Genomic DNA, 22563 nt, shown 5'->3' on the forward strand with positions numbered 1-22563 from the left:
GGTTTGTCGAGATCAGTGTGGAAGATCTTGACTGGCCTGCACAAAGCCCTGACCTCAACCCCATCGAAACATTTGGGATGAATTTGAACGCCGACTGTGAGCCAGGCCTAATCGCCCAACATCAGTGCCCGAACTCACTAATGCTGTTGTGGCTGAATGGAAGCAAGGCTCCACTGCAATGTTCAAACATCTAGTGGAAATCCTTCCCAGAAGAGTGGATGCTGTTATAGCAGCAAAGTAGGGACCAACTCTATATTAATGCCCATGATTTAAGAATTAGATATTCGACAAGCAGGTGTCGACATACTTTTGGCTATGTAGTGTACATATACCCACGTACTGTACATGTACAAACCCATACAAACACATCTCCAGCTCTAGACAGTGCATCTTCAGCTCTGGATGGCTCCACTGATAACACATTCATGTGGTGTAAGAGAGGAGGGTTAAGTATTGCCCTTTTAGTTTGAATGATCTGTACTGTATCATCTCTATCCTCGTCTAGCAGTGATATACTGAGATTGAGATTACTGAGATTTTTCCAAGGATATGCTGTCAATGTAGCTTTCCAATAAAGAATATATATTACACAGATGGTAACCTAGGTTACAAAACTTAGGGAAAACAGTATCTAAATCCAATAAGTTAATAATATTGAATTTACTGTACACATTCATGAGTATGACAGTCACTTATTTAAGGGGTTTTCAAACATTTCTTTCCAAGGGATAGTTAAAGGGATAGTTAGAGATTTTGGCAATGAAGCCCTTTATTTACTTCCCCAGAGTCGGATGAACAGGAACAGCTAATGTATTTTTTACTTTTTCTTTTTTGGGGGGCGTGCAGTACCTTCACGGACAGTACTCTGCGGATCCTACTGACTGGAAGTCTACAGGAACAGTTAGCATGCTAGCTGTTCCTGTTCATCTGAATCTGTAGAATTAGATAAAGGGCTTCATTGCCAAAATCTCAAACTATCCCTTTAATATGGAGGAAATTACCATCATTGGAGCTAATTACAAGTTTTTTCCTGTATAGAAAATTCTTAGGCGGGCCGTCTAATTGGTCATTTTTGGGATGGAAAAACAGTTTCAGTGTCAACATAAATGACCAAAACGAGATAGAAAGCATGCAGAAAAGATATTGAACAATATACAGTATATATATTTTATATATTTTTATAATACCGTCTTTGAGAACTAACTCAAATAATACTAGGAGCCAGTTTGAATCCCCCTTGCTTAGTTAACTCAATATGGCTGGCTTCATAAGGAAACTATTAGAAGACACTTTTGAGAAAACCAATCAAGGTATCATTGGCTGAGGCATAGATGACCTGGCAGGCATTCTTATTGCTATTCTTAACATGGGCTCTCTTTAAATGCTCATTAAATATCCTTTTTTAATTAGGGTAGAGCCAGGATGGGAGGCTCCTGGTGCAGTAGGCATCATCACTGAGATGTCTGTTTGCCTTTTCAGTTTCCTGCTGGGACACTACTTTAAAGACATGTAAAATGGCAGAACTGTAACGAGATTGGAGGAGATTCTAGACATGATATAATTGTCGAGACAGAGTATCCGAGGCGCACAGAGCTATCAAAAAAATATGGAGGAAAATGCACTTAAAGGTGTTGAACAGCATGGCACTTTTCAAATGCCAAATGCATTATTTAACAGCTTTGACAGCTGAGGTATCTTTAGGAAAGGAATATAGTCATGATGTCTGGTGCATCTGAAGTTGAGTCATATGATGAAAACACTGACTTCCTAGCAATAGAAGGATTGTGTGTTCAAGGCCAGTCTCTCCTCTCGGTTGTTAATTTATTTACAGCTCTTGTCTGAATCCCGGCTCCTCTGCCTCCACAACATACCCCCGGAAGTTCACCTCTCTCTCCCTCCCTCTCTCTCTTCTTTGAATACTTTTTGACTCGATTGTGCCTTAAGTGTGAAAACCTGAAGTGCTAAGAAGAGCCAAATAACCGCTAATAGTAGAAGGTCTCAGAGAGCCACAAAACAATTTGCCCTCTCTGTCGGTGTGTCAGCGCTGCAAGCTAAGTCTCGTCTGCCAGTGTCAGAAGGTCTGGGAGAGCTGGCGTAGCAATGAGGATGTTTTCCCCGCTCCACATTCCCAGGAAAAACGCTCCGCTGTGCTCTACTCACGGCCCGCCAGTCTATTTCTGTAAACCCTGATTGGCTGGCTGGGAGGGATCGGTGTCGGCAGGCTGGTTGTGGCACATGGCATTCCCTATCATCTGTTGCCCGTGTGTTGAGCTGGCTGGAAATCAGGTCGACCCCCTTTGCAGCTCTGTTTGGTAATGACTCCCCAACCCTAAAGACATTTCAACAATTTCGAAGATACTCCTTGAGTTGGCACATCCTGCACTGGCAGCCAGGAAAGGCCCCAAAATGGATGTTAAACATCCAAAGACCTTGTGGTATTTCCAAAAGGCCCAGGGTTTTTGATGACTACGAACCAGGCCTGGTTCAAAGCCAACCACACTACTCACACTCCAAAAAAAGGGCAACAGAGCGCCGCTGCCCTCGAAATTACCCTGGAGCAGCCACAATTACAACCTTTAGAGCGAGGCAGAGTTTTAAAAAGAGCAAAGAGGGGAGGAGAGTTCGTTTTTAAAAAGAGGTCAGATGAATGTGAATCAGGGATTTGACTGGTTTTGTGAAGGCTTTCATCTTCACGGCTATTTTAAGAGCATGTCATTAAACACTGAGGGAAGAGTATGCCATTTGAAAAAAACATATGCTTAAGCTCTGTGTTGTGATGGCTGTTTGTTTACTTTTTTATTTCATGAAAGCCTGAGATTACCATGGCCTAAGCATCTTAAAAACATCACGGATGGAATGCACCCTCCGTATGAAGATATGACCTAGAAACATGGAATCGTTGCATTCAAGGCGTGAACACAGCAACTTCCCGCATACATAAAGCAATGTTTCCTAACGGTGTACCCCATTAATTAGTTGGGAGTTAATTGCTTTACAGATGAAGCATTAATATCTCAGCTTGAGCTGGCATTTTATTAATCTTCTGGACCTTTTATGTACTTATATAGTATTAACTTAGCTAATATCTTACCTGCAATGCTGTATATCATAACAGACCACAATCACTGAGGCTCACTGAGGCCCTTTTCTCTCTGGCCATAAAGGGAACCGTCTTAAACCGGTTCTTACCGGGGCTGACTGTGCGAGATACAGAGCTGTTTATGTCCAAACAAACCAAATGTAACAGTGTCCGTCCCTCTAAATAGATTACAGCTGTGGTGAACCCTACATGTTTGGGTTGTCAAAGGCACTCAGGGATACTGCTATCCTGTAGCTAAAAAGGATCAAACCAACTGCAGCTTTCAGACAGAGAATTCAAGCATTTTGCTGTGTTTTTTAGATGTACAGATGTAGGATCTTAATTTGATCCAGTTTGCTACAGCAGTATAATTATCCTTCAGCAACAGAAAATGTGAGTTATGTGGATTATAATTAATGGACATTTTTGTAGGGGTTGATACGTTTTTTTTGTAAGGGAAAATCGAGTCTGAAATTTCAAAGTGGAAATTACAAACTTTAGAAGCAATTTTTAACCTCAAATACACTACAAGTTTTACATTTCCTACAAAAAACTTTTTGGGTTATTAAGGATTGGCCAGAACTATATATAATGTTTGAATAACAAATCACTTAAGACATAATATATGACTAATAAGACAAAATAAAGGCCTTATAAGCTACTTATATACAGTTGAAGTTGGACGTTTACATACACCTTAGCCAAATACATTTAAACTCAGTTTTTCACAATTCCTGACATTTAATCCTAGTAAAAATTCCCTGTCTTAGGTCAGTTAGGATCACCACTTTATTTTAAGAATGTGAAATGTCAGAATAATAGTAGAGAGAATGATTTATTTCAGCTTTTATTTCTTTCATCACATTCCCAGTGGGTCAGACGTTTACATACTGTACACTCAATTAGTATTTGGTAGCATTGCCTTTAAATTGTTTAACTTGGGTCAAACGTTTCGTGTAGCCTTCCACAAGCTTCCCACAATAAGTTGGGTGAATTTTTTCCCATTCCTACTGACAGAGCTGGTGTAACTGAGTTAGGTTTATAGGCCTCCGGGCTTTGTGATTGCCACTCCAATACCTTGACTTTGTTGTCCTTAAGCCATTTTGCCACAACTTCGGCTTGCAAGCCTCCCCCTTTTTCCTCCAAACATAGCGATGGTCATTATGGTCAAACAGTTCTATTTTTGTTTCATCAGACCAGAGGACATTTCTCCAAAATGTACGATCTTTGTCCCTATGTGCAGTTGCAAACCATAGTCTGGCTTTTTTATGGCGGTTTTGGAGCAGTGGCTTCTCCCTTGCTGAGCGGCCTATCAGGTTATGTCGATATAGGACTCGTTTTACTGTGGATATAGATACTTTTGTACCTGTTTCCTCCAGCATCTTCACAAGGTCCTTTGCTGTTGTTCTGGAATTTATTTGCACTTTTCGCACAAAAGTACGTTCATCTCTAGGAGACAGAACACGTCTCCTTTCTGAGCGGTGTGACGGCTGCATGGTCCCATGGCGTTTATACTTGCGTACTATTGTTTGTACAGATGAACGTGGCACCTTCAGGCGTTTGGAAATTTCTCCCAAGGATGAACCAGACTTGTGGAAGTCTACATTTTTCTTCTGAGGTCTTGATTGATTTCTTTTGATTTTCCCATGATGTCAAGCAAAGAGGCACTGAGATTGAAGGTAGGACTTGAAATACATCCCCAGGTACACCTCCAATTGACTCAAATTATGTCCATTAGCCTCTCAGAAGCTTCTAAAGCCATGACATCATTTTCTGGAATTTTCCAAGCTGTTTAAAGACACAGTCAACTTAGTGTATGTAAACTTCTGACACTTGAATTGTGATACAGTGAATTATAAGTGAAATAATCTGTCTGTAAACAATTGTTGGAAAAATTACTTGTGTCATGCAACAAGAAATTTGTGGAGTGGTTGAAAAACGAGTTTTAATGACTCCAACCTAAGTGTATGTAAACTTCCAACTTCAACTGTACATACTTATAAACTACAGATTAGTGGCTAATACAGTATGTGTACCTTAAAATGAAGTGTTACCAATTGGGTATTGAATGTTATCGATGGACGCAGCATTAGGCTGCGATGGACACAGCTTTAGGCTGCGATGGACACAGAACCTAGGATACACAGCCTGCTTCTGCTCAACATTCGAACTCGAGAAGAAATCAGGGGGCTGCTGCAGTTCGAGAACGATATGTGCTTATCTCCTCGTCAGTCAAGTCATTCCACAAAGAGTCATTCACAATCTAGTGCGGTTACGATAGCACCTTGTTTTCTAAGAGTGTAGACATTGTTTCAAAGGTAGCAATAAATAATCATATTTTTTGTATGCCTAGCAGTCACAAATGTACATTGTTTGAAGTACACTTTTATAAGTCTCTTAGTCACATCTCTCCATCAATAAGCCCCCTATGGCGAGAATCATGACTCTTTCAAGTTTTGAGGGCTCTGGGCATTTCTGAATCAAATGAAAATGTGTTATTTTGACTGAACGAGTTGAAAAGATCAGAGTCAGTAAAAAAAAACGGAACTTCCCATCACTACAGTGTTGCCTCTTCGCCCTATAACATAGTAGGGGGGACTTTATGGGGTCAATTTAATATGACATCATTCTAAATGGCCACCATAAATCAAGGATTCCTGGTTACTAAATGGGTGGGACCCTTTATGCAAATGAGTCCGTATTAACCTTTTCTAGAAAAGATGCTTCATCTGTAGATGCTATTATACATTTATTGGTCTTTATGAATTCACAAACTAGTATGTCTGGGCTCTACTGTAAGGCTTCAGTGTGCTTGTAGGAATTCAGCCTTTCAGTAAAAACTGATAAAGAAAACATGTTCAGAGTGGCCCAGTGGTCTAAGGCACTGCATCTCAGTGCAAGCAGGCGTCATTATAGTACCTGGTTAGAGTCCAGGCTGTATCACAACTGGCCGTGATTGGGAGTCCGATAGGGCGGCGCGCAATTGGCCCAGCGTCGTTGGGGTTTGGCCAGAGTAGGCCGACAATCAATCAATCAAATTTATTTATAAAGCCCTTCTTACATCAGCTGATGTCACAAAGTGCTGAATAGAAACCCAGCCTAAAACCCCAAACGGCAAGCAATGCAGGTGTAGAAGCACGATGGCTAGGAAAAAATCCTTAGAAAAGCTGGAACCTAGGAAGAAACCTAGAGAGGAAGCAGGCTATGAGGGGTGGCCAGTCCTCTTCTGGCTGTGCCAGATTCTTGAAAATAAGAATTTGTTCTTAACTAGTTAAATAAAGGTTAAATAACAAAAAAACAAAAAAAATTAAAGGGCTATTGGCTCATTGAAAATGAGGAGGTCTATGGGCCAATTCACCTCTAATGAATTGTCCTCCACTGTAAACATGGATGGTGGAAATTGTAGTAGAGCACAGGTCAGGATGACTATCTATTCTGATGTCTGTTGACAGAGTGAAACAAAGAGAGAGTGAGAGAGAGAGAGAGAGAGAGAGAGAGAGAGAGAGAGAGAGAGAGAGTTGAGCTTCTTTAGCTGTCAAGACATTGCAGATCCAACTGCTCAGAGGGGTTCCTCTGCTCTGAGTGTGGTTCAGCCAGGCAGGTTTAATTGTATTGAGGCTAATATCAGTCTAATGGAAAGCAGCTGCAGAGAGGGCTGACTAACATAGAGATGGTTTACATTAAGTTCTTGGTCACAGGGACGCCTTGTCTTCTAACACTAACATGCATGTCTGCGTCTCGGACTGCCAGGGGTAAGCAGCTCAGTCAATATACTTCTACATCACATAGAGAGAAAACAGTTTGCTGGAAAGAAAAGAGGACTGAAAGCCAAGGAAGCTCCAACTGCTTTCCAGTGCCTCCCTCCCCCCCTTCTCACAGTGAACTGTGTATGAGATTCTCAATAAGCATTTCATCTTTTTTGCTTTCTTGTTCTCTCTCACTCTTACTGTACAATTCATCTGAGCCATTTGGTGTTGTGTACACTGTGAAGTGGTAGAACATTTGAGCTCTCATCAAAAATATGGGCTCCTGTGGAATTAACTGAGTGTTGATCCACAAGCACAGTATTGGATCGAAAGCCTCCACTTTTGAACAGCCTGGTAACAGCCTGAAGGTCTTACGTCAATGCTTTCTCCACATTTGCTGCTTGAGTTACCATGAAAAAAAGACAGCAAAGGAACGAAAACAGAGCAGACTTACGGCACTGAGGTAAGCAAGCCAATCTTCCTCTTGAAGAAGTGTAAGTATTGCAGAGGCTGGCAGGGGCTAAGGTGATTGCTGAAGCCATATGGCTCAGCCAGGCGCCAGGCAGAACGGTGGAGATCAATGTGTTCAGGGAGCCTGTCAGCTGCCATTTTGTGTCTGTGCCTCAGAGAGAGAGAGAGAGAGAGTAGTGGTAGTAGACAGGCCCCATCTATCCCATCCAACCCCCCCCCCCCCCCCCCCCCTGCATTTAATCAGACCCCTGCTCGAGTGTCGCAGAAAGTATCCCATGCTGGAATGCTTATGTGTTTATTGCTACTGCTTTGATTCATTAAGGCACTACTCTCTCATTCTCCTCCCACCCCCCACACTCTTAACACCATGACTGGGCTGTAGACCATGTGAGAGCTGGGTAATCGAGGGAGCCAGGATGCTTTTGAGAAGATTCCCCAGGTGCCTAAGTGTCATTGTTTGTGGAATTACCCTTGCAGTTGTCCTTTTGAAAATGGGGGTGAGCCCATGCCAGCTTTCACTGCAGACAGTAATCAGGCAGCTTTGATGTGCACCCCTGGTTTTACCCTCTCCTAAGTTTTTTCCTCCTGTCTAGACATTGTTGTGTGCCAGACAATCACCATTGACGAGTCCTTTACAGCACAGTTGTACTATGAGGAGCGTCAACAAACACATTTTATTAGGACCATTTATTGAATTGCAGCTGCTATTCATCTGTCCAACAAATAAATAAATATGTTATCGACTCTACTGAATCAAAACCCCGATTGTGGAGGGTTATTTTGTGAAGAGGATATGTTTTCAATACCACCACTTCAATAAACATATTGAAGATGTCTCAGACTGCCTTTGGAGTTAGACAGTAAAGTACAGCAAATGAAAACAACACAATTGTGTTATATTTCAGTTGTATTTGAAATACATATTAGTCCATCTGTTTGAGTATTAAGGTGATTGACAGTTACTGTGGCTTTAACTGTTTTAATGCTGATGAGCTCGACCATTGGGACATTACATTATTATGCCAAGAAATGCAATACCCATTAAAAAAGTAGTCTCGCTGGATTACTTTAATTCAGGGGAATAGATGTATTGATTTGCTGTCATAACTAGGCCAACTGTAAGACATTTCAGCCCATTACACATAATGGCCCATAGATTAAGTTAATCAAATTAATTGTAAGGACTGCACCGGATTTGGAGCAGCTATGAGAGCAGGTGGCATAACGTTGTGCCAAGTGTCCAAAAGGCAGAAATAAAGTATCAAAATTTAAATCGTTGTGCCGAAATCTAAAAACGTTGTTTGAACGGCTTGAACTGTCTGTGAAGAGATAAAGTGATCTCTCAAGACATATTTTGGAACGGCTGCATCTTTCAGCTGTGAAGAAATTGTTTCTATGTAAATTGAATTCTCTCTTAGCTAACAGGAGAAGAAATCTAAATTGCCAAGTGTTTGCAGTTGAGGTTTGGAGCGACAGTCAACTATCCACTCGTGGTTGTGCGCACAGCTCAGACAATGTGCAGTCAGGTTAAATCTAAACCCTGTAGTTCTGTAGATGTTGCGACTTACTATCTGGAGCCACAGAACCAGACAATGCTTTCAGTGACTAGATTACTGGCAGTTGTGGTCTGCTGATAGTCAAGGTAACCTGAGCCACCAACAGATTGCCTGGAATTGAGGCTTCTGAGATCTTGGGAGAGGTCATTAGCATATATCGGATGTAACCTTTGTTTCTAACCTTGAACACTTACATGATAGATGGAATAAACCAGAGAAGAGGGATGAGCATGTCAAATGCGTGCAAAGCAAGAAGAGCATATCTACTCTTGGTAGGTGTTGGTTGTCATGGCAGTATCTTCGGACAGGGAATTGCCAGGGACCTCACGATATGATATTAACACGATACTTAGGTGCCGATACGATATGTATTGCGATTCTCACAATTCTATATGTATTGCGATTCAATACTGTGATTTTATTGCGATTGCATGGTCCTAACATATTTCTCACCATATGTCTGCTGCAGGGGGACAAGAGAGAGCCATTAGAAAATGAGTATTAATCAGTCATGAAAATAAAAGTCATGAAAACAAATTGGTTTGTTTTGGTGCAGGTACAGCCAACTACAGAAAACATTATCTTGCGATATTGTCAAAACAATACAATGTATCGTAAAAAATAATATCCCGAAATGTAACTGTAGTGATTTTTTCCCCTGCATCACTACAGTATCATGGCTAAAACACAACAACAGTTCATGAGGAGGTAAGGAGAGGTATTCACCCAAACGGTCAGCTTTTCGAATCTAGTATGTGTGCCGTGTTTGAACAGCTTTATAGACTCAGCTCTCATTGGAGGATCTCGCCAGTAATCTACTAGTCAGGGTGAAAATAGTGTCACATGCTGTCAACTGGGTCGTATTCTATTTCCATGGCAGGGTATGATAATCTTCACATACTGAGAAATGAGCATGTCCTAGACCAGTGTTTCCCGACCCTGATCCGCGAGTACCCCTAAAAGTACAAGTTTTCATTGTAGCCCTGGACAAGCACACCTGATTCAACTTGTCAACTAATCATCAAGCCCTCAATGAGTTGAATGAGGTGTGTTTGTCCAGGACTACAACAAAAATGTGTACTATCGAGGACCAGGGTTGGAAAACACTGTCCTAGACATGTACTTGAGATTCATGGTCTGTCGCTGAAACATCTCTAGGTCAAACATCCAACTAGGCTTTACATGATTATGTTCATTGATCCCATCTAATGAATGATCATGAAACCATCTTTGCGATCGTGGCACTGCTATTTGTGTGAAAGGTGAGAAGACATTCACTGAGAGGCCTCCTTAGAATGCAGCAAATAAGTCTTCCCTTAATTTATGTTTCTACACTGCTCTGTCCCATTTTAATGGGCCCAATTCATCTCTTTGATCCTTGAAAGGCAATCTACAAAGACCTATTAGCACTCCCCTAAATCTGCTTATTCAAGGGGAACATCCTCACACGCAGAAAAGCCCTGTTGACTGTTTCAGTACCATTCATTTGTAAGTAGCAAGTGTTTTCTTTCTCTCTTTTTTTGCTGCCAATTTATTTATTTATTTTCCCAGCGGCAGTTGACATACGAGTCTGTCTAATTGGCAGGGGGGTAGGGAGAAGAGAAGACCCCTCAGACAGTGAGATTGGGTTAAGATTAAATAATTGTATGCATAAACATTAAGCCGAAGGCTGCTCATCGATTGCTGAATGTGTTTTCATTAGCATGAGTCACGCGTTGCCCTGAACACATTGAGACAGGGAATTGAACCCAGTGTGCTGAGCTAGGGTGTAAAAAGAGAGAAGAATAACAGGTTGGTAAAGCCCCCCAAAAATACTTCATTAGACTTCTGGATCTCAATCGGTGCGTATTAAATGAGCTGGCTACACGGTGTAAATGAGCTGGCTACACGGTGTACTAAGAGTTTACTTTAACTGACTCTAAACAGAGACCCGGAGGCTTAGAGAGGTGAAGGTGGCAGCCTTTTAGCTCCTCATCACTTCTCTAGTGCTCGGGGTGGGTCAAACCCGGAGGATTTAACAACCAACCCCTGAGATCATACTGTGAAGGATTGTGCTATAACTCAACAAGTACGATCAGGGCCTTGTCGGCAGTATTATTACTGCCCCCTGCACACTCAGCAGCTTTAGAAGAGAACTACCCTCTTAAGCAAACTGAATTTTCAGAGTTGAAGGCACCCCCAAGAACAATAGCAAATTCCTTTAGTCATGAATCACCTATTGCTACTGAGTACACATGGATCATATTCCTAGATTCTGTTCCACAAATACTCCTATTTTAAGTCTCAGCACAGTTCCCCTCCAGTGGTCATCTGCATGGTGTTTTTTTCCAGCTGTGGTCTGACTTGGCAGTGAATAGATTTCCCTCATGTGCTCTACTAAAGACATTCAGATGCCTTTTCCCCCCTCTTGGCTCGGTGAACAAAGCAAAAGAAACCTTAGCTCCTCCAACCTTGAAGTTGCCCAGGAGTTCAGGCTCGATAGTGTATCTGATAAACATTTAGAACCTTGAAGTTGCCCAGGAGTTCAGGCTCGATAGTGTATCCGATAAACATTTAAAACCTTGAAGTTGCCCAGGAGTTCAGGCTCGATAGTGTATCCGATAAACATTTAAAACCTTGAAGTTGCCCAGGAGTTCAGGCTCGATAGTGTATCCGATAAACATTTAAAACCTTGAAGTTGCCCAGGAGTTCAGGCTCGATAGTGTATCCGATAAACATTTAAAACCTTGAAGTTGCCCAGGAGTCAGGCTCGATAGTGTATCCGATAAACATTTAAAACCTTGAAGTTGCCCAGGAGTTCAGGCTCGATAGTGTATCCGATAAACATTTAAAACCTTGAAGTTGCCCAGGAGTTCAGGCTCGATAGTGTATCCGATAAACATTTAAAACCTTGAAGTTGCCCAGGAGTCAGGCTCGATAGTGTATCCGATAAACATTTAAAACCTTGAAGTTGCCCAGGAGTTCAGGCTCGATAGTGTATCCGATAAACATTTAAAACCTTGAAGTTGCCCAGGAGTTCAGGCTCGATAGTGTATCCGATAAACATTTAAAACCTTGAAGTTGCCCAGGAGTTCAGGCTCGATAGTGTATCCGATAAACATTTAAAACCTTGAAGTTGCCCAGGAGTTCAGGCTCGATAGTGTATCTGATAAATTCTTAAAGAGTTTAATCGAGCTCCCGCACGGACAGTCTCTTTTTGTTCTGAGGAGCTAAGAAAATGAAATGAAATGACAATACTTAGCTACAGGCCTTAATTGATGTCTTTATCTCTTTCCTTCCGCTCTGGCAAAAGGTAGTAATTACAGAGTCAGTTAGAAAGAAAGTGAAAACTGTGGAGAAGTGTGCTATTCCCGGTATTTTTATTCAAATATGCGTCCTTTCAAATACTTGTGTATATCCATCCCTTAAGCACGTCTTAGTAGTGAGAGACAAATTAGTTTGACACTAGTAGAGACACACATCCTCTTCGCTAAGTGACAGACTCTGCAGCTTGATCGATGAAGGGAAATGGTCAATCCAATTAGATTGGTTTAACATGAGCATTATTGAATTAAAAGTCTTTCAGCTTTCCCATTGATCCTGCCAGAGCTTAGGCCTAGTAGGCACTGTACATATCTAGAAGGCCACGCCCTCTTTACAGGACAATACATGTGGATATGAGCCCGGGGTAAATTGTAGTAATGGGGGGAAAAAGCTATACAGTTTACATATCTCAATAGTTTTTGGGGACAATATGGGACTCGTTTCAGGAAACTAGGTGTATGTCGCAAGCCACTACTTTACAGAAGAGGCATTAGAATGTTTAATTTTTTTATCAAAATGCATTTTTTGGGCAGAATGCCTTCTGGAACACGTGTACTTTCATGTGCCTTAATAACAAACTTGCATGCCATCTGTAAATACGAATAAAAATAATAATCACAAGCCTAGATTTTTTTAGCCACAGAAAAAGTTAGGAACCTTCCCGCTAGACATGATTGGCTGAGATAATGAATGTGCTGGACAAGCCGAGAGATGAGTTCGGATTGATCTGCCATGTAGCACATTCTGTCTATAACATAACCTGCTCGGTATGTGTAGATACTCCTTTCTACTGCAGCTTTTTTGAAAGATATCATCGAGGTGTTTCTCCGGATTACATATTCAAACTAAGAGCAAAAATGGAATCCACGACAGAGGGAAAAAGATCTGATGATTCTTATGGCATTGCACACGGTCAGTGTGAACCAGAGTGACTTGACACAACGGGCGAAGTAAGCTGTACAAACGAAACGGAAACGACACAGGACGTCTAATTTAATGAAATGGGTTGCAGTCTGCCGTGAAGCGTTCATCAATGTATACGGGTAAGAATCCAGCTACATTTTCAGATATTATACATTTCTAATTTAGTCAGGAAGTCGTTTTCATTGCAAGTTAAAGCTAGCTAGCTAACATTAGTTGGCTGGCTCACTAGCTAACATTACGTTTATGATCTCTGTATTAATATTATCTCATGAAGCCATTTGCATTGCTAGTTATAGCCTAATGTTAGCTAACTAACTTTGAACCTAGTTGGTTAGCTTTAACTAGCTATGACAATCGGTTTGTATTGCTTGTACTCTATGGGTTGGGGTTATGGTTCATTGTTTAGCTAGCTACATCTCTAAACAAGACTCCACTTCGGCAGATGATTACATGACTAATCAAGTTAGTCAGGTGTGTATGGCGGTGATTACGGCTATCTATAGTATAATAATGCTAAGATATTTGTATCTGGAATTTGTCTTTCAGCATCCGTAGAACACGACAGACTCTCCTCCACCAGTCATACAAGGAGAATGGTCTAATGCCTCTCATCAAAAAGAGATCCGGGCCAAGCAAGCGCAGGTTACACCTGAAGCATGAGGACTTGCAGCGAGTTGTGAACTTCAACAACTACGCAGAGGATAATGCAATAATATTACCAGGACGTCACCCAGGACACAAACACTTTGGTGGAAAGCTGCTGCTATCACATGTGACAAAAGCAGCAGTGTGGTGTCTCTACAAGGAATCGATGACAACACTTGGTATGTAAAGCATAAATAACACATCTTTTCATTATTTAATTTACCTCCAACATGATTGGCACTACTTTTATTGATCTCACATTATTTGTTTATTTTTCAGAGGTACATGTAGTCGGGCTTTCTTCCTTCAGGAATCTGTGGGGAGATTGCTGGTGTGGTGAAGGACAGCACTGTGACGGGACAACATCCCACTGTTGGTTGGACTGGAGGTTGGTACAGTGCTGGTGTAAGGCTATGGCTGGCAACAACACCTGACTCCTTACTTCAGGCGGCTGCCACAGTTTAAGCAGTACCAGCACTTCAAATTAATATAATTTTTATTGCATTGTATGAGGTTATTCTTCTTATCTAAACTTGGGAGGTCAATTGATGTTATGCAAGGTTGTAATGTCTTACATTTTTTGGTCTATTTTCCTGTTTTACAGCTTTGATGCTCTGGAGCCTGGTGTTGTTGTCGCCAAAGGAGCAGCGACAGTCGGGACCAGGTTTCAGCTGCTGCGCAATGCCGATGTCCTTTCTCCCATAGATGGTCTGCCTGTACAAGCACCACCTGGACACAACTAGACAAAGATATATTTTTGAGAAGATTAGGGAATTTTGCGACAAGGAGGCCATGGACTTCAAATCTTCTTAACCAAATTAAAGGGCAGGACAGAAACAGGCTCTACGAATATACATGCCCTTGTTCATGCGTGGTGCGGACGGACCAGTTCATCACTGGGGGCCGAGTTCCCATTCATCCGGACTCTCTCTAGTAGCAGCACATCACTCTCCCCCTAACATGCATACCATACGTTGCTGCTACAATTGTTTTTTATCACGCTGCTCAGCCACTTTACCCCTTATTGTATGCATATAACTTCATTGTCTATCAAAAGTATCACTGATATCGTTATTGATATTGTTCGTGTACATACTGTATATTTTGTTCTTTCTCTTACTGGCACTTTGACACTTTTGTTTATTTATATTGACACTTTATATTTTTGATATTGCTACTTTGCAAGTAACCATTTCACTGTATTGTGTACACCTTCTGTACACTTAACAAGATGTGACTGGCATTTATAGCATTTCTTTCACAGGACCCATCAATTTAGACATTTGTCTGGGGTAAGCATCATCTAATATTTATAAAATATTTTTATCTGGACACTTTGTTTTTGATATTGTTACTTTACAAATATGCATGGAACCATTTCACTGTACCGTTTACACCTTCTGTATGTGACAAATAAACTTTGATTTTGTTTGATATAGTGTGTGTTTACCAGAGACAGTAATGTGAAGAACAACATGACCTGCACCAAAGTCAGATTAGGATATAGGCCAAGGACTAGATGAAGTGTATTTTTACCTGGAGTTTTTCCTTATTGTAGGCTACTACTTTTAGTCTTGAAATATTTAGTTGTTTACTATACTGTTTAGCACATGGCTTGTCATGTGAATCCTTAAAGAAATGGGTGGTGCTAAGGCTTCACAGGGTGTGAACATGCTGAATGTGTTGTCAAAGAAGAACTCTCCAGTAGGTGTACCAAAACATTCAATGGCCATTTTCTCAAATGGGGTTACAAGTTTATCAACTTCCAAAGCAGAATTACTTTCCCATTGTTCCTCAACAACAGTTTATTATATACCATTTTCTAGCTCTGAGTCTCTACTTTTATCCATTGTAAAAAAACAAAAGCAAAAATAATAATAAAAAACAACAGTTCCTCTGTCTAGTGTCTGTGTTCTTTTGCCCATCTTAATCTTTTCTTTTTATTGGCCAGTCTGAGATATGGCTTTTTCTTTGCAACTCTGCCTAGAAGGCCAGCAACCCGGATGCGCCGCTTCACTATTGATGTTGAGACTGGTGTTTTGCGGGTACTATTTAATGAAGCTGCCAGTTGAGGACTTGTGAGGCGTCTGTTTCTCAAACTAGGCACTCTAATGTACTTGTCCTCTTGCTCAGTTGTGCACCGGGGCCTCCCATTCCTCTTTCTATTCTGGTTAGGGCCAGTTTGCGCTGTTTTGTGAAGGGAGTAGAACACAGTGTTGTACGAGATCTTACATTTCTTGGCAATTTCTCGCATGGAATAGCCTTCATTTCTCAGAGCAAGAGTAGACTGACGAGTTTCAGAAGAAAGTTCTTTGTTTCTGGCCATTTTGAGCCTTTAATCGAGCCACAAATGCTGATGCTCCAGATACACAACTTAAGAAGGCCCGTCTTAAGAAGGCCCGTTTTATTACTTCTTTAATCAGATCAACAGTTTTCAGCTGTGCTAACATAATTGCCAAAGGGTTTTCTAATGATCAATTAGCATTTTAAAATGGTAAACTTAGCTAACACAATGTGCCATTGGAATACAGGAGTGATGGTTGCTGATAATTGGCCTCTGTACGTCTATGTAGATATTCCATAAAAAATCTGCCCTTTCCAGCAACAATAGTCATTTACAACATTAACAATGTCTACACTGTATTTCTGATCAATTTTATGTTATTTGAATGGACAAAATAATTGCTTTTCTTTCAAAAACAAGGACTAAGTGGTAGTGTATATATGTTTTTTATTTTTAATAATTTTGCTAGCATTTCTAAGAAACTGTTTTCGCTTTGTCATTATGGGGTAGTGTGTAGATTGATGAGGAAATTATTTAATTTAATCAATTTTAGAATAACATTAATGTAACAAAATGTGGAAAAAGTCAAGGGGTCTGAATAATTTCCAAATGCACTGTATAGTGTGCAATGTTTGGAACATCAAATGGCAATAAAATACACAATATTTAATCACAATACTTCTAGAATCGTGAGAATCGCAATACATATTGTATCTACACCTAAGTATCGTGATAATATCGTATTATGAGGTTCCTGGCAATTTCCAGCACTAGTAAATTGCATTTGGCCTGCCTGTAATGCTTAAATCAGAAGGCACTCTGCCAGAGGGTAAAGTGACCCGGTTTTAAAAATGTCCGATACGGTTGCGTTGAGCACTTACAATAAAAAATTTTTTTCATGAGAACGATCAGGACATGTTATTGCTCTATGCTCAAGGTAATTCATAAAAATAGTTCCTTGGCTGAACCCGCCACTCGTGTTACAGTTGTTCCCTCACAAAGAACCTTTTGTTCTTCGGTGCCATTCGCCGCTGATTTTTGTTACTGTGTCATCCGTGTAAGTGTCATCGCCAAGTCAAAGCTATTCTATTTTCTTTCATGTCCACATTTGAGCTGCCTGGAGTGTTGTGTTAACACTGGCCAGTTGCCCCTTACAAACGCCCTCACCCTTACCCCCCGCATACAGGAACCTTTCGAAACGTGTTGGGGAATAAGGTTACATTACTGAACTATACCCCTATGGAGAGCTAGAAACTCTAAAGAAAGCTGACTCGGATGCATAATTAATGCTGAACTTAACTTGGGACAGGTTATAGTTGTAGCATATTGCTTCGCTGAACAAAGTGGCTCTAAGTTTGTCCTTCATTACCTCCCTCCTGCCATTTAAAGCCTATATGGCCTGTCTTTTTGTGACGGAAGCCTGGTGTCCAGTTCTACTTCTTTGGCTTTTCCCTCCATTTTGTGCCGCTTTTGTCTAGACAGCTGTGGGTAGCCGGGGTCTTTGTGTTCTTGCATTGAGCTCCCATACGTTACAAAGTGAGGGGAGATACCCCTTATGCTACCAGTTGCCAGAAACTCAGCTGCCACTGTAACTGAATCAATGGGCGTCCCAGCAATTGCCTGATTGGTTAGATAAGATTCAAAAAGCATCTCTTTATTTGGGAGAAATTATGACCGAAGTTGGGAGGGGGCTAGGCTCCCTGGCTTTAAAGTAATTCATAAAAAGTGGCTTTACATATTTCTCTGCATTCTTATCTTATTGTTGTGAAGCTGACTGGAGATGTTTAATATGGTTTAGTCAAGCTGATGGGCTATGCATCCATTATGTATGACTGCTCTATATATGGTCGTATTCACAGCCTGTTCGTTACAAGGGAATAATCCCCAGCCCAGCTGCATCGACCACACGCTCCCCCTTTTAAAGAGGGTCCTTTATGGTAGAAGGCCTCTCTTAATTTATGGCTCCTGGTGGGCCTCTTAAATAGCGTATGAACCTGAGAAGAGTAGACAGAGATGTGGGCAGTACATTGTGTCATCTCATTCCCCACACAGATTTAAAAGCCCTCCTTGGCTATCTGGTACAGACAGACAATCAGTTGGAATGTCTGTCCCACCAGCCCAGTATGGGTCGGTCACCCAGCTCTCGTTTAGTATCTAATTCATGCTGTTCCTCAACACATGTTTTAATAGATCTTTACATATTTCGTGGCCTCATTTGGGTCCTTTTGGTACTATTCGCCAGTCCAGACTCCAAGGGGGATTTATTTGGCTTCCTTTGTGCCTGTGTTAACAAAAACAAGACCTTAATCAAACCCCAACTTTGAAGGTTTGAACTCACAGCCTGCATTCAGTTCTTCCTGATAAAAAATATCAATATTCTATTTTGATATGAGCCATGATCCCTACCGGGAGAACCATTTATTGGAATGATTTCAAGCCTGCCATAGTGTTTGTGTTTCCATGCCAATTCTCATTTCTGCATGTGGGGAGAAAATATGCTCACCTCGGTTCATTTGTTTTTAATATCACAGATTGTGGGCCGCTAACCTAGGCTAATGCTGGGGAGCTATAGATGTTTGCCTCCCATACATTTTGGGCCAGCAGCATACCACTTTGCATACCACCCTGCAACCCTGCTGTCTTGCCTCTGACACTAAGCAGCGTTGGTCCTTGTCCGTCCCTGGATGGGAGACCAGATACTGCTGGAAGTGGTGTTGGAGGGCCAGTAGGAGGCACTCTTTCCTCTGGTCTAAAATAAAATATCCCAGTGCCCCAGGGCAGAGATTGGGGACAGTGCCCTGTGCACTGTCCCCAATTGGCTAATTCCTCCCCCCTCCTCTCCCCTGTAATTATTCTCCAGTTTGTTGCTGTAAATGAGAGTGTTCTTAGTCAACTTACCTGGTAAAAAAAATAATGATATATATATATGGACATATTTGGACAGACCTACTCATTCCATTTTTTTTTGTTGTTGTTGTTATATTTTCTACATTGTAGAATAATAGTGAAGGCATCAAAACTATGAAATAATGCATATGGAATCATGTAGTAACCAAAAAAGTAGATTCTTCAAAGTAGCCACCCTTTGCCTATTTGGTCTGGCTAGACTGTAAACTCTCCTTCCAGACTCATATTAAGCATCTCCAATCCAAAATTAAATCTAGAATTGGCTTCCTATTTCGCAACAAAGCCTCCTTCACTCACGCTGCCAAACATACCCTCGTAAAACTGACTATCCTACCAATCCTCGACTTCGGCGATGTCATTTACAAAATATCCTCCAACACTCTACTCAGCAAACTGAATGCAGTCTATCACAGTGCCATCCATTTTGTCACCAAAGCCCCATATACTACCCACCACTGCGACCTGTATGCTCTCGTCGGCTGGCCCTCGCTACATTTCGTCGCCAGACCCACTGGCTCCAGATCATCTATAAGTCTTCGCTAGGTAAAGCTCTGCTTTATCTCAGCTCACTGGTCACCATAACAACACCCACACGTAGCACGCGCTCCAGCAGGTATATCTCACTGGTCATCCCCAGTGATTTGGCCGCCTTTCCTTCCAGTTTTCTGCTGCCAATGACTGGAACGAATTGCAAAAATCGCTGAAGTTGGAGGCTTATATCTCCCTCACTAACTTTAAGCATCAGCTATCTGAGCAGCTCACCGATCGCTCCAGCTGTACACAGCCCATCTGTAAATAGCCCATCCAACTACCTACCTCATCCCCATATTGTTTTTATTAACTTCTTTTGCTATTTTGCACACCAGTATTTCTACTTGCACATCATCATCTGCACATCTATCACTCCAGTGTTAATTTGCTAAATTGTAATTACTTCGCTACTATGGCCTATTTATTGCCTTGCCTCCTTACTCTATACTGTATATAGATTTTTCTATATTTAGTGACTGTACTTTTGTTTATCCCTGTGTTGTTGTTTTTTGTCGCACTGCTTTGCTTTATCTTGGCCAGGTCGCAGTTGTTCTCAACTTGTTCTCAACTGGCCTACCTGGTAAAATAAAGGTGAAATATATATTTTTTTAAATGACAGCTTTGCACACTCTTGGCATTTTCTCAATCAGCTTCATGTGGTAGTCACCTGGAATGTACTTCAATTAACAGGTGTGCCTTGTTTAAAGTTATTTCCTTCTTAATGTGTTTGAACCAATTAGTTGTGTTGTGCCAAGGTAGGGGTGGTATACAGAAGATAGCTCTATTTGGCAAAAGACCAAGTCCATATTATGGCAAGAACAGCTCAAATAAGCAAAGAGAAACGACAGTCCATCATGAAGGCCAGTCAATCCGGAAAATTTCAAGAACGTTGAACGTTTCTTCAAGTGCAGTCGCTAACACCATCAAGCACTATGATGAAACTGGCACTCACAAGGACCGCCACAGGAAAGGAAGACCCAGAGATACCTCTACTGCAGATGATAAGTTCATTAGAGTTACCAGCCTCAGAAATTGCAGCCCAAATAAATGCTTCACAGAGTTCAAGTAACAGACACATCTCAACATCAACTGTTCAGGCCTTCATGGTTGAATACTGCAAAGAAACCACTACTAAAGGACACCAATAATAAGAAGAGACTTGCTCAGGCCAAGAAACACGGGCAATGGACATTAGACCGGTGGAAATCTGTCCTGCGCTTAGTGGGACTATCATTTGTTTTTCAACAGGACAATGACCCAACATATCTCCAGGCTGTGTAAGGGCTATTTGACAATGAGGGAGAGTGATGGAGTGCTGCATCAGATGACCTGGCCTCCACAATCACCCGACCTCAATCCAACTGAGATGGTTTGGGATGAGTTGGACCGCAGAGTGAAGGAAAAGCAGCCATTAAGTCCTCAGCATATGTGGGAACTCCTTCAAGACTGTTGGAAAAGAATTCCAGGTGAAGCTGGTTGAGAGAATGCCAAGAGTGTGTAAAGCTGTCATCAAGGCAAAGGGTGGCTACTTTGAAGAATCTAAAATCTAAAATATATTTTTATTTGTTTAACACTTTTTTGGTTACTACATGATTCCAAATGTGTTATTTCATAGTTTTTATGTCTTCACTATTATTCTACAATGTAGAAAATAGTAAAAATATAGAAAAACCCTTGAATGAAAGATAGGTTCTGAACTAATATTCATACTAAAAGCTTTAGGGTCCATACACAGATCGGCTACATACTGTAGCTAGCTAAACATCCATAGGCATACAGTTATTTTTATGCTCCACTACACAATAAACAAATAAATAGTTAGCTAGCTATGTTACTTCAGCTGCAATGCATGGCAAATATGAGCAAAATCAAATCAAAATCAAATGTATTTAAATAGCCCTTCTTACATCAGCTGTTATCTCAAAGTGCTGTACAGAAACCCAACCTCAAACCCCAAACAGCAAGCAATGCAGGTGTAGAAGCTAGTAAAAACTCCCTAGAAAGGCCAAAACCTAGGAAGAAACCTAGAGAGGAACCAGGCTATGAGGGGTGGCCAGTCCTTTTCTGGCTATGCCAGAAGGCAAGCTAACACAATTGTACATTAAATTTGCAGGAAATGCTTTAGCTAGCTAGATTCTTTACATCCACTGTTTCACAAGACTGCAGCCTGGTTTCCTGCTTTTCTCAGGAATCCCTAAAACATTAAACAACACGAATTACAAATTCTTACTCGTGTCATAACACTAGCTAGCTAGCTGGCTAATGTTAGCTGGTCAGCTAACTTGCTAAATAGCGATTTTCGTAAATTAACTTTATGACCTAAAAATATGCACAATCGTTTGTCTCTACATTAAATAACATATTCCTCTCAATTGTACATTTTTTGCTTGACTCGTTATGACATTATAACTACTTACATTTGCTTCATCCGTAATGTTTTGTCAGACATCTTTGCTGAAGAAAGTCACCAGGGAAGGGTGGCTCGTGTCAAATTTGTCATTGGAACCACTTGATATGATTGGTCATATAAAAACCTTGGGACCCAAATACATAATGAGTGCTCTAACTCCCCCTTGCGGTGGTCTGGAGCAATGAAGCCGTGACGCTGGGTACCTCTTAAGTCCCGCGGTGTAAGCTCGCAACTTTTAAAGGAGGAACCACTGTAGGTGTGTCCAAACTTTTGACTGGTACTGTATATAGTATGCAGACAAAGTGAGCATTTGCACTCCACATTACCTTAAATCAGAGCCATATCTGCCTGATATTATTCAACCCTTTTTTAGAGAGCTATTCTTTTCCCCCCTACTTTCAGCAGTGGTACTTTAAAATAGATAGTAGAGTAGCATGCTATTTCCATACCCAACCACATCTAGCTAGGATACCGAAGTGGGAAATTACATTGAAGCCCTGTTCTGTCACCATCAAATTGGCCATCACTGAAGAATGACATCATTACAAAGCAGCATTGGTTTGCGTATCTTTAGGCCATTGGACATGGTGCACAGTTTGTTATAACACTGTCAATGCTTGTACAAATGCCATTCAAACTATACTGAATAAAAATATAAACGCAACATGTAACAATTTTTTGAGAGTTACAGTTCATATAAGGAAATC

At 41.1% G+C, this 22563-nt stretch overlaps 1 protein-coding gene and 1 long non-coding RNA gene across 14 annotated transcripts in view; one reads left to right on the top strand and one right to left on the bottom strand.

The window, feature by feature from the left end:
- Positions 1 to 22563, top strand: part of LOC139530740 (neural cell adhesion molecule 1-like) — a 283644-nt gene that overhangs the window by 47902 nt on the left and 213179 nt on the right. The window lies entirely within an intron of this gene.
- On the bottom strand, positions 13938 to 22088 carry LOC139530656 (uncharacterized). Its single transcript, XR_011666093.1, has 3 exons — positions 21864 to 22088; positions 14300 to 14463; positions 13938 to 14175 (listed from the first exon to the last, which is right to left on the bottom strand). It is a non-coding gene; the product is annotated as an uncharacterized lncRNA (long non-coding RNA).

Source organism: Salvelinus alpinus, chromosome 1 (genome assembly GCF_045679555.1).
Source record: "Salvelinus alpinus chromosome 1, SLU_Salpinus.1, whole genome shotgun sequence".
Lineage (NCBI taxonomy): Eukaryota > Metazoa > Chordata > Actinopteri > Salmoniformes > Salmonidae > Salvelinus > Salvelinus alpinus.